The following is an 11,045-nucleotide window of genomic DNA, read 5'->3' on the forward strand; positions in this document are numbered from 1 at the left end:
AACGACCAACAAATCGCACCTAGGCCAACCCAGAAAACCCTCTTAGTCACCCCAACCAACGACTTGGCAAGGTTTCTCAGCTCAGGAAAGGAGGGGTTCCAAGTAACCTGGAGCTAGGATCGGACACAACTCCAGACCAGCTTAGCAAGCATGTAATGAAAAAAAGATAAGATTCGTGTCCTCCAAGGCACCACAGAGAGCACAAAACTCCGAGCCCGGCCCGTTTCACTTACGAATTTGGTCAGCTGTGGGGAGACGGCCTCTAAAGGCCTGCCAGAGGAAGATTTTAATTTTTGGATTAACTCTGGACCGCCAAAAGAGAACCTGTTATGAATTTGGTCAGCCACGGGGAGACAGCCTCTGAAGGCCTGCCAGAGGATGTTCTTCTTTTATGGGTTCCCTAGAAGTATGGCCGCCCTTTCATGGTGACCTAGAATTTCTCCAGCCAGGTGTAGAGCTCGCATCAAGCGGAAATGCCACAAGCTCTTGTGTGAGTAATACATCTGTCACATACTTTCTCCGTCCGGAATTAGTTGTCGCTGAAATGAATGCATCTAGACATATTTTAGTGCTAGATACATCCGTTTGAGCGAACTAATTCGGGACGGAAAGACTACTAATTCCGTTTGCTTACCACTTACATCCTGGATGAATTTGCTTATACTGATACTGTTTTTCGTTTTTGTTAGGTGACTCATCATATTATGGTGTAGAGGCTACACTAGACGTGTATGGCTTTACTTTACAATCTGACCAAATAACGGAGGGTGGCATCTGGATTACCAGCTTAGGAAATGGCTAAAAAAATCCGGCCAATGGAATTCAAATTGGATGGCACGTAAGTTACATTTTGTTATGGTTTGTAGGCTTGTAGCACATATATACAAAATTATTTTAATACTTAGTATTGGTTTTTCATTGTGTGTGATGATGTACACACTGGCCTTCCAAAGAAACTGTTCATGTTCTCTTCTGGATTCCACAGTTTATTATGCCCGTACTGACCATGTTTAGTAACCCAATAGATGTATAAGCCATTGTTGCAGGTTGAGCTAACAACTACTAGTAGTATTAAATAATGAACGTTTGACATCATTGTTAACACTACTATAATTTTGTGCAGAGTTTTCCAGCCTTGTACAAGGATTCACTTACTCATTTCTACGTGGCATGGGTGTAAGTTTTCTCATTGTGTGCTTCAAAAAATGACAGGCGTATCTCAAAGTTTTTAGTTTGTACAACCATGAAGTTCGGTATGAGATCTTACTGTTCCACAACATGAATTTAGTGTCTTGTGGTGCAATGTGGTATACTCTTGCATTTTAAAATCAACAATAACTTTATTTCTTAATATATATACCATAAAACAATAACTTTATTATGTTTCATTTTTTTTGAAAAGGGGTGTACCCCAGTCTTATTTTGTTCATATTGTAGGTAAAACTTTATTTATTAGTACGTTAAAATCCTGTGCATGTTTGAAATGTGAGTGCTATTCTGAACTTGTTAATGAGCTTTCTTATTACAATGGCAGGCTAGCGGATCGCCTAACAAGCGATGGCTTTCGAAAGACATCATCCAACATAGCTCCAGGTGATGTCATCAATCCAGTTTCAAGTATCAATGGCACCAAACAATACATCACACTAAGGTTATTCAAGGTATATATTAACTCCCAAATGCTACATTTTTTTGCAAGCTCCTTAAGTTGTTACTTATTGGGGGCAGTGGAGGAGGGATTGCATTATTGCTTTTGATTTTGGTTTGCTTTCTAGTTTGAACTTGTTGGAGCCAAACAAGTTCACATTGACTTGGGTTGGAACATATGACACCACCAATCCATATTCTCATGGTGGTTTTATTGAAGTGTGCATATTAATGATAATCAACTAGTATTAAACAATATTTCTTTAGGAAATGCTTCATAATAAGTAAAGCTAAAAATGGTTTCGGGCATATCTATGGTAACACTACACTTGTAACAGAATTCTGTTTGATAAAAAGTGACAATGGTCATCCAAAGACGGGTGGGAGGGGGGGGGGGTATCACTAGACATTTATTTATGTTAGGAAACGAACTGCTTATGAACAATGGGCACATGGATTACTACATCCAGAAATCCATATGTTTTTCTGCATGAACAATGAGTTGTGTCTTGTCATTATTTACATCAGTCGATGCATCTATTTGTTGTCCATGGTTGCAGGATAAATCATCTGGCGATTGGCAAGTACATTATGGATTAAATGGTTCCCCGAAACCAGTTGGTTACTTTCCAAAATCCTTGCTTCCTGCAATGATAGATAGCCCAGTTCTGCTTCGATTTGGTGGCTATGCAGCTCGCAGCAAACCATCACCAAGTCCTCCAATGGGCAATGGGCATGTTCCATTGAGCGGCCCCGCTGCATCCGTCAGTAACCTCAAGCTTATAGATGCCGATGGCATTGACAGCATTGCCAACACGGATCTACCATTCTATGTAAATCGTCAAGATTGTTATCCTATTTCTTACATTGATTCTGGCCGGTTCTTCTATGGTGGACCAGGTTGTGTTGATAACTAGGAATATGCCAGATATTTACGTCCATCTGTAACGAATTAAGAAATAAAGTTTCATATCCTGTAATTAAGGTTTCTTCTCCTGAGACTTTAGTTAGTTGTTCTTTTGTATTAATGTTACAAAAATAGTTGGTCCTCTATATCTGCTTCAAATATTACATTTGGAATCCTGAAAATTGGTTGCAACTTGCAAGCCACTAATGGTTTTTTACCACTCACCAGCGTTTCCAATTTTTCCTTGTACCGAAGAACATGAAAGAGATAGTAAAGTGTTGGAAATATGCCCTAGAGGCAATCATAAATGGTTATTATTATATTTCTTTGTTCATGATAAGTCTATTATTCATGCTATAACTGTGTTATCCGGAAATCGTAATACACGTGTGAATACATAGACCACAACAAGTCCCTAGTGAGCCTCTAGTTGACTAGCTCGTTGATCAACAGATAGTCATGGTTTCCTGACTATGGGCATTGGATGTCATTGATAACGGGATCACATCATTAGGAGAATGATGTGATGGACAAGACCCAATTCTAAGCATAGCTCAAAGATCGTGTAGTTCGTTTGGCTAGAGCTTTTCAATTGTCGAGTATCATTTCCTTAGACCATGAGATTGTGCAACTCCCGGATACCGTAGGAGTGCTTTGGGTGTGCCAAACGTCACAACGTAACTGGATGACTATAAAGGTACACTACGGGTATCTCCGAAAGTGTCTGTTGGGCTGGCACGAATCGAGACTGGGATTTGTCACTCCGTATGACGGAGAGGTATCTCTGGGCCCACTCGATAATGCATCATCATAATGAGCTCAATGTGACCAAGTGTCTGGTCACGGGATCATGCATTACGGTACGAGTAAAGTGACTTGCCAGTAACGAGACTAAACGAGGTATTGGGATACCGACGATCGAGTCTCGGGCAAGTAACGTACCGATTGACAAAGGGAATTGAATACGGGGTTGATTGAATCCTCGACATCGTGGTTCATCCGATGAGATCATCGAGGAGTATGTGGGAGCCAACATGGGTATCCAGATCCCGCTGTTGGTTATTGACCGGAGAGGAGTCTCGGTCATGTCTGCATGTCTCCCGAACCCGTAGGGTCTACACACTTAAGGTTCGGTGACGCTAGGGTTGTAGATATATTAGTATGCAGCAAACCGAAAGTTGTTCGGAGTCCCGGATGAGATCGCGGACGTTGCGAGGAGTTCCGGAATGGTCCGGAGGTGAAGAATTATATATAGGAAGTGCTGTTTCGGCCATCGGGAGAGTTTCGGGGGTCACCGGTATTGTACCGGGACCACCGGAAGGGTCCCGGGGGTCCATCGGGTGGGGCCACCTATCCCGGAGGGCCCCATGGGCTGAAGTGGGAGGGGAACCAGCCGCTGGTGGGCTGGTGGCCCCCCCTGCGCCTAGGGTTGGGAACCCTAGGGGAGGGGGCGCCTCCACTTGCCTTGGGGGCAAGTTTCCCCCTTGGCCGCCGCCCCCCCAGGAGATCCCATCTCCTAGGGCCGGCGCCCCCCTGGGGACCCTATATAAAGAGGGGAGGAGGGAGGGCAGCCGCACCCTGCATCTTGGCGCCTCCCTTTCCCCTTGCTACACCTCTCCCTCCCGCAGACGCTTGGCGAAGCCCTGCCGGATCCCTGTTGCATCCACCACCACGCCATCGTGCTGCTGGATCTTCATCAACCTCTCCTTCCCCCTTGCTGGATCAAGTAGGAGGATACGTCATGCTGACCGTACGTGTGTTGAACGCGGAGGTGCCGTCCGTTCGGCCCTAGGATCTCCGGTGATTTGGATAACGACGTGTACGACTCCCTCAACCCCGTTCTCTTGAACACTTCCGCTCGCGATCTACAAGGGTATGTAGATGCACTCCCCTCTCTCGTTGCTGGATGAACTCATATATTGATCTTGGTGAACGTAGGAAATTTTTTATTTTATGCAACGTTCCCCACCAGTGGCATCATGAGCCAGGTCTATGCGTAGTTCTCTTTGCACGAGTAGAACACAATTTGTTGTGGGCGTAGATGTTGTCAACTTTCTTGCCACTACTAGTCTTATTTTGCTTCAGCGGTATTGTGGGATGAAGTGGCCTGGACCGACCTTACACGTACGCTTACATGAGACAGGTTCCACTGACTGACATGCACTAGTTGCATAAGGTGGCTAGCGGGTGTCTGTCTCTCCCACTTTAGTTGGAGCGGATTCGATGAAAAGGGTCCTTATGAAGGGTAAATAGAAGTTGGCAAATCACATTGTGGCTTTAACGTAGGTAAGAAAACGTTCTTGCTAGATCACCTATAGAAGCCACGTAAAAACTTGCAACAACAATTAGAGGACGTCTAACTTGTTTTTGCAGCAAGTGTTTTGTGATGTGATATGGCCAAAGTTGTGATGAATGATGAATGATATATATGTGATGTATGAGATCATGTTCTTGTAATAGGAATCACGACTTGCATGTCGATGAGTATGACAACCGGCAAGAGCCATAGGAGTTGTCTTTATTTTTGTATGACATGCGTGTCATTGAAGAACGCCATGTAAACTACTTTACTTTATTGCTAAACGTGTTAGCCATAGAAGTAGAAGTAGTCGTTGGCGTGACAACTTCATGAAGACACGATGATGGAGATCATGATGATGGAGATCATGGTGTCATGCCGGTGACGAAGATGATCATGGAGCCCCGAAGATGGAGATCAAATGAGCTATATGATATTGGCCATATCATGTCACTATTATGATTACATTTGATGTTTATCATGTTTTTCATCTTGTTTACTTAGAACGACGGTAGTAAGTAAGATGATCCCTCATAATAATTTCAAGAAAAGTGTTCCTCCTAACTGTGCACCGTTGCGAAGGTTCATTGTTTCGAAGCACCACGTGATGATCGGGTGTGATAGATCCTAATGTTCGAATACAACGGGTGTAAGCCAAATTTACACACGCAATACACTTAGGTTGACTTGACGAGCCTAGCATGTACAGACATGGCCTCGGAACACAGAAGACCGAAAGGTCGAGCATGAGTCGTATAGAAGATACGATCAACATGAAGATGTTCACCGATGTTAACTAGTCCGTCTCACGTGATGATCGGACACGGCCTAGTTGACTCAGGTCATGTTTCACTTAGATGACTAGAGGGATGTCTGTCTAAGTGGGAGTTCATTAAATAATTTGACTAAGATGAACTTAATTATCATGAACTTAGTCTAAAGTCTTTACAATATGTCTTGTAGATCAAATGGCCAACGCTCATGTCCACCTGAACTTCAACGCGTTCCTAGAGAAAACCAAGCTGAAAGACGATGGCAGCAACTATACGGACTGGGTCCGGAACCTGAGGATCATCCTCATAGCTGCCAAGAAAGATTATGTCCTAGAAGCACCACTAGGTGAAGCACCAATCCCAGAGAACCAAGACGTTATGAACGCTTGGCAGTCTCGTGCTGATGATTACTCCCTCGTTCAGTGCGGCATGCTTTACAGCTTAGAACCGGGGCTCCAAAAGCGTTTTGAGCAACACAGAGCATATGAGATGTTCGAGGAGCTGAAAATGGTTTTCCAAGCTCATGCCCGGGTCCAGAGATATGAAGTCTCTAACAAGTTCTTTAGCTGTAAGATGGAGGAAAACAGTTCTGTTAGTGAGCACATACTCAAGATGTCTGGGTTGCACAACCGCTTGACTCAGCTGGGAGTTAATCTCCCGGATGATGCGGTCATTGACAGAATTCTCCAGTCGCTCCCACCAAGCTACAAGAGCTTTGTGATGAACTTCAATATGCAGGGGACGGAAAAGACCATTCCTGAGGTATATTCAATGCTGAAATTAGCAGAGGTAGAGATCAAAAAGGAACATCAAGTGTTGATGGTGAATAAAACCACTAAGTTCAAGAAGGGCAAGGGTAAGAAGAACTTCAAGAAGGACGGCAAGGAAGTTGCCGCGCCTGGTAAGCCAGTTGCCAGGAAGAAGTCAACCAATGGACCCAATCCTGAGACTGAGTGCTTTTATTGCAAGGGAAGTGGTCACTAGAAGCGGAACTGCCCCAAGTACTTAGCGGACAAGAAGGCCGGCAAAACCAAAGGTATATGTGATATACATGTAATTTATGTGTACCTTACCCGTGCTCGTAGTAGCTCCTGGGTATTTGATACCGGTGCGGTTGCTCATATTTGTAACTCAAAGTAGGAGCCGCGGAATAAGCGGAGACTGGCGAAGGACAAGGTGACGATGCGTGTCGGGAATGGTTCCAAGGTTGATGTGATCGCCATCGGCACGCTACCTCTACATTTACCTACGGGATTAGTTTTGAACCTCAATAATTGTTATTTAGTACCAGCTTTGAGCATGAACATTGTATCAGGATCTCTTTTAATTCGAGATGGCTACTCATTTAAATCCGAGAATAATGGTTGTTCTATTTATATGAGTGATATGTTTTATGGTCATGCCCCGCTGGTGAATGGTTTATTCTTAATGAATCTCGAGTGTAATGTTACACATATTCATAGTGTGAATACCAAAAGATGTAAAGTTGATAACGATAGTCCCACATACTTGTGGCACTGCCGCCTTGGTCACATTGGTGTCAAGCGCATGAAGAAGCTCCATGCTGATGGACTTTTAGAGTCTCTAGATTATGAATCCTTTGACACATGCGAGCCATGCCTCATGGGCAAGATGACCAAGACTCCGTTCTCCGGAACAATGGAGCGAGCAACCAACTTGTTGGAAATCATACATACTGATGTGTGCGGTCCAATGAGCGTTGAGGCTCGCAGAGGATTTCGTTATGTTCTCACTCTCACTGATGACTTGAGTAGATATGGGTATGTCTACTTGATGAAACACAAGTCTGAGACCTTTGAAAAGTTCAAGGAATTTCAGAATGAGGTAGAGAATCAACGTGACCGAAAGATAAAGTTCCTATGATCAGATCGTGGGGGAGAATATTTAAGTCACGAATTTGGTACGCACTTAAGGAAATGTGGAATCGTTTCACAACTCACGCCGCCTGGAACACCTCAGCGAAATGGTGTGTCCGAACGTCGTTGTCGGTGTCAAAACCGGCAGATCTCGGGTAGGGGGTCCCGAACTGTGCGTCTAGGCGGATGGTAACTGGAGACAAGGGACACGATGTTTTTACCCAGGCTCGGGCCCTCTCGATGGAGGTAAAACCCTACTCCTGCTTGATTGATATTGATGATATGGGTAGTACAAGAGTGGATCTACCACGAGATCAAGGAGGCTAAACCCTAGAAGCTAGCCTATGGTATGATTGTTGTAATGGATGTTCGTCCTACGGACTAAAACCCTCCGGTTTATATAGATAACGGAGAGGGCTAGGGTTATACAGAGTCGGTTACAATGGTAGGAGATCTACATATCTGTACCGCCAAGCTTGCCTTCCACGCCAAGGAAAGTCCCATCCGGACACGGGACGAAGTCTTCAATCTTGTATCTTCATAGTCTTGGAGTCCGGCCGATGACGATAGTCCGGCTATCCGGACACCCCCTAGTCCAGGACTCCCTCAGTAGCCCCCGAACCAGGCTTCAATGACGACAGGTCTAGCGCATATACAGTCTTCAGCGTTGCAAGGCGGGTTCTCCTCCAAATTCCATGTGCTTGCCGAATAGTGTCCGGCTCCCTTACAAATGTTGCGCTCCTTGGCTTCCACGCCCAATAATGGCCCTCTTCCACGCATCGCACGAATGCGAAAAGCCAGGGTATCTTTTATGTTTTACCCCCTAGCTACGCAAATAATCTGCCTATAAGAGAGATAAGAACCCAGATCCAAATCACACCATCCTCCTCCCGCGAGTACTCATCGGAGCGCTTCTGACCTAAAACCTATTCCATCATGGACCGTCGACACGGCTCCTCCTCTCGCGCCCCTAGCCCTCCGCCAGGAGAATGGAGGAGATGCTCAGTTCCGCACAACGAGCTGGTGAAGCTTCAAGCGGAGGGATATCTTCCTCCGGCCTTTATGGTCCCGGTTCGAGCCGGGCTGGCCACCTATAAAGGTGGGAAGCAAGCGGAGGCCACCCCTAGCCCTTCTAAAGGAGAGCGGGTGTGTTTCGTCCCCTATCTGATAAGGGGGCTTGGATTTCCCGTACATCCATTCCTCCGCGGGCTCCTGGAGTTCTACGGACTCCAGCTCCATCACCTTACGCCCGCCTCTATTCTGCACATCGCTGGTTTCGTAGCTCTTTGCGAGCTATTCCTGGGCATCGAGCCCCATTTTGCGCTGTGGAAGAGGCTATTCTGCCTCGTAACCCGCTCTCACGAGGGGTCAATACATCAAGTGGGCGGTGCTCAAATATGGCGCATCGCCGGGACTGGATATCCATCCGGAACCCCTAAGAAGGCATCCGAAGACTGGCCTTCAGAATGGTTTTATATAGAAGACGCTCCACTGCCGGACCTAGTTCGGATCGGCCTTCCGGAGTTCAACAATGCTCCTCTGAAGAAACGCCTAAGTTGGCGCCCGCGGAGCCCTCAACTGGAGGAAGACAAGAGCGTCCATTATTTGATGGGCCGGATAAGGTTGCTGGCCCATTCCGGATTGACCATGATTGGAGTCATGGCCACGTGCATTATGCGGGTGGTGCAGCCGCTGCAATACAGGGGCCACCCCATGTGGGATTTCAACAGGGAGAATGATGCCACCCGTCATGGCCGCAAAGGGCCGGGATCGGCCGAAGATCTGGTGAAGATTCTGTCCGGCCTGTTCAAGGGGGAGAGGGAGGACTTCCTCCAGACGAGCCCATTGAATGGGTTCTCCATGAATAACCCTCGGAGCTGGGTAAGCGGACATTTTATTCATCCGACCCATGCCTTCAAAGTTTAAGTACCTTACTTTACGATTTCGACGCAGGAGCTGCGTCGGGAGGTGGAGGGCGTACATAGTCCGGCTCCACAACCCGAGGATCCAGAAAGATCCCTTGATCCGACCTCCGAAGAGGATCCGGACATAAAGGTGGAGCTAAAGACGGGGTGTTCCACCAACTCAGTATGGACAACACTCTAGTCGCCATTACGGCTGACTACCCCGGCTTGTTACCGGCTTCCCAGGTACTTATGACCGAAGTCCTGACACCATTATTTCATCCTTGCACATTTCTGACCACCGTATACGACGGTGTCTTGCAGGAGGTTCCTTCAAGGCGGGAAGCCGAACCCGCGGCGGCTGACCAACAAGGGTCAGTCCGACCCCACAGGCGGAAGAGGGGTGCGGTGCGAATCGAAACGTCACCGCAACGGTATAGCTCGTGACCATTGTTTAGGAGAAGATTCCTAGGGGGTATATTAATGCTCATGACTTTTTTCAGGAGAAAGAGCGCTCGTCGGACTGTGTCCAGCGAGGTTGCCACCCCATCCTCCGCCAGCCAGGCTCCACCACCTGGTCCGGAGGGGGAGGCGAGCGCGAGGCGCGAGCCGGATACTCCTCCAACGGAGGATGCCGACAGGCTGTCTGCCACCAGGTCTGAGGTGGAGAGCGCCATGAACCATAGGCGCCGCCGGACAGTTTTTCGTGACGCGTGTCTCTCCCCTGAGGCGTTGAATGCCTTTAACACAGAAGACGAGCACCTCCGTGCTGCTCAAGATGGTTTGACCAGAGCCACGGAGCAGTATGTAAAAGACATACGGGTAAGGGATTATAATAGCGGTATATGCCAGTAGCCCCCGAGACTTAAAGTAGTTAAAATAACTGATTTAAGGATCTTTGAATATGCAGGATCTTACAGAGAAGAATACCCAGTTGTCCCAGGAGATACAAGAGTGCAAGGCCCAACTTTAGGCCGCACTTGCTGCCGCAAGAGGAGACACAGAGACCCCTCCTGGTAACACATTATTTCTAAAAGATAAGCGGTGTGCGACGTGCGTGTAAGTCTGACAATGATATTGCAGATGTTGCCGGACTGGATCCGGACAAGCAACACCTACTGCGCCAGCTGAAGGCTGGTGAGAGGGTGCTTACGAAGGTACAGCAGGAGAGGAACAAACTCCAGGATGCCCACACCCAGCTTGGGGAAGAGCTGAAAGGTGTTCGGGCCGAGCTGTCTGGCTCCGTGAAGGAGAATCAGCGGCTTCGTCGCGGCATCTATGGTAAGTGCTTGAGCGAATTCTTTTGAAAAGAAGAGTTCGGCGAGGAAGCTTATTAACAGAAATATGTCTGTAGGTGCACTCACAGGTCGCCCTGCAGAGGAAATGCCCGTTTCGACGGGTGACCAACTTCCCGAGCTGGTGCAACTGCTCGAACGTGTTCGGCAGGCAATGAGTGGCGTCGTCCGGGCCCTATGGCCGTCCGTCTCCCTACCCGAGGGCCTTGGAGAGCTTGCGGAGAAGCTTCAGGGAGCACGGCGGTGCTTCCGCTTATGGAAGATATCGGCCTGCCGTCAAGGTGCCAGGGAGGCCTGGGCCATGGTGAAGACGCGGTACAAGAAGGCGGACCCAAACCACATG

The 11,045-nt window shown here is 47.3% G+C and overlaps 1 pseudogene; it reads left to right on the top strand.

The window, feature by feature from the left end:
* The first annotated feature begins 391 nt into the window (after positions 1-391).
* On the top strand, positions 392-2,564 carry LOC123077049 (uncharacterized; annotated as a pseudogene).
* The last annotated feature ends 8,481 nt before the right edge of the window (positions 2,565-11,045 follow it).

Source organism: Triticum aestivum, chromosome 1B (assembly GCF_018294505.1).
Source record: "Triticum aestivum cultivar Chinese Spring chromosome 1B, IWGSC CS RefSeq v2.1, whole genome shotgun sequence".
Lineage (NCBI taxonomy): Eukaryota > Viridiplantae > Streptophyta > Magnoliopsida > Poales > Poaceae > Triticum > Triticum aestivum.